Source organism: Lampetra planeri, chromosome 8, assembly GCF_965212315.1.
Source record: "Lampetra planeri chromosome 8, kcLamPlan1.2.h2, whole genome shotgun sequence".
Lineage (NCBI taxonomy): Eukaryota > Metazoa > Chordata > Hyperoartia > Petromyzontiformes > Petromyzontidae > Lampetra > Lampetra planeri.
In genome coordinates, this window is record NC_136114.1 from 5,450,671 (window position 1) to 5,453,097 (window position 2,427).

A 2,427-nucleotide genomic window follows, 5' to 3' on the forward strand; every position below is an offset into this window, starting at 1 on the left:
TCCATAGCAAAGGAGGTACTTCAACAGCCAGAACAAGATATGTGGAAGATGGAAACAAATTATTATCTAAACGCACAAAGGATTCTTCAACAACAAAATTGTAATGGCAGCACACTTTGCATGTTAAAATTGCACCACCATTCTTAAGGCTATATCTCCACACATACTTTTTATGGCCACTGGTTTAAAATGCTGGTCAATACAAATGTAAGCAGTGGACAAGTATGACTATACTGTAATGAAAACTGTCAATAAGGTTGAAACTTGTTTACAGTGGTCTGGTCTTTCTACTGCCCAAATTTTAAATACCACAGACGTATATGTTAATTAGCTGGTGGCCATCACAAGGCTGGGTACAATGTTCTTAAGGGGAGTGATGTCATCTTGACCTGCAAGACATGCTGGTACTCGTGTTATGCATTGCTATTAAATCTATAATTTTGTGTATATTACCAAGTATGAGCCGGTGTTCATTCCCATTGGAGGTCCTGCTGTAAAAAAAAAAATCTACATTCCTATGACAAGTGCCAATCTTTCTATATCAACGCCACACATTATTATGTTATCAACCACGGGGGCAAACGAAGGCAATATATAATCCGCAACCAGGATTAACACTTTCATAAAAATGCGAGCTGAATAGATATAGTTAAATAGCTGCAGTCATGTTTACCGTTTGAAATGGTTAATACACTGTAGTGTGCTTCTCTAACAAATGTGTCTTTGGGAAAATGTATCAACAGAAAAAACAGATGATTTCATACATTTTGTAATAAAAACCAGTAACATCGTCATACCAGAAGCGACCCAGGACAACTCACATTTTTGGTACCAAGTTGAAAGTTTAACAGCTGCCAGATCATTTGAATAGGTCCTGTACCATTAATCAAAGCGTGCCCTCTGCTATGAAGACCGTGGGGGCCCAGTGGAAGTGACATTTACAAACGAATCACCATGTACCGATGTCACAAAAACGACTAACCCATTTTAATTGACATAAATTTAACATAAAATCACTATTGTGCAAATATTTAACAATTGAATTACTGGTTAAGATGCAGTTACTGATTGCAGTGTCAGGGAATGAACATTAGTGTTGATTACAAACTTGAAATTGGGTGTTCTCTAATCCACTCGTTCTCTCATTGGATTCTTTACACACTTTCCCCATGTCCATGATTTATGAAAACAAGCATTCGAGTACAAGAGTTTGGGTTGGACACAATCAGAATCTTTATTTATTCTTAAGGAATCCTATGCGCTATGAAGCTAGTTTCACAGGTGTCAAGTAGAGTTACAGCATTCATGCGTGTGCGTGATTTTTATTCCTTGTTTTGTTTTCAGTTGTCAGCGTCCAAAAAGAAGTTAAAATGGAAATAAAACACCGTCAACACATTCGTCAATAACACTGTGGCCTTAAAATGAAAAATGCAAATAACCGACGTTTCGGGCATTGGCCCTTCTAAATATACTTTAACGGTAAAATATTAGCATGAGACACGTCGTTGATCGATAACAATAATTACATTTAAAATTAAAAAAAAAAAAATTCACTTTTCTTTTTATTATTTTTCTATCTACGTGACTTTACCGAAAGAACCAAAGAATATGAATTCCTGCAGTCACGAAAGCTTTAAGTCAAAATTGAAGTAAAAATGTAACTACAATTAGGTCGCGCTTTTCATCAATGATCTCAAAGCGCTGTCCAGGACACAGCAGCAGTTGACACTCAGCATAAAATAACATTGTACATATTATTGTAGATAGGTTCAATGGTTTTAAATGGGCGTAGCCCAAATGTCAGCAGCCAATGATAATGTAATAAATACATTTGAAATAAATATTAACATCAAGGCAAATAAGTGAGTATTAATTACAAATTGGGTCACGTGTTCTTTGTTAGGACACTTGTGGGTTATAAACGGCGGTACGTAATACGTCATAGGTTTGGTGCCGTTCAATGTAAACCAATCGCGTACGTCATGACCAAACGTGATGACGTCATCACGTTTGCAACATCTTATCCATCGTCCACACCCCCCTCTCTGACGTCACGACGCCTCGCACGACGTCACCTCGCACGAACGGAACATCTCGGACCTACGCCACTACGTATGGCGGGGGGCCGGGGTGGCGAAACGCGCACACGACGAAATGACGTCACTGCACATATGTATACACACAACGCACGCGCGTACGAAACATCCACCACCGCGCGGTGACGTCACGCACCAAGTTTCCTCGGAAGTCCGCGCGACGCAATCGCGCACCGGCGCGCGGTGACGTCGCGAGTGCGCGGTGACGTCACGCATCAAGTTTTCTCGCGTGCGCGGTGAAGTCGCGCGCGCGGTGACGTCACATACCAAGTTTTCTCGCGTGCGCGGCGACGTCGTGAGTGCGCGGTGACGTCACGCCGAGTGCGCGGTG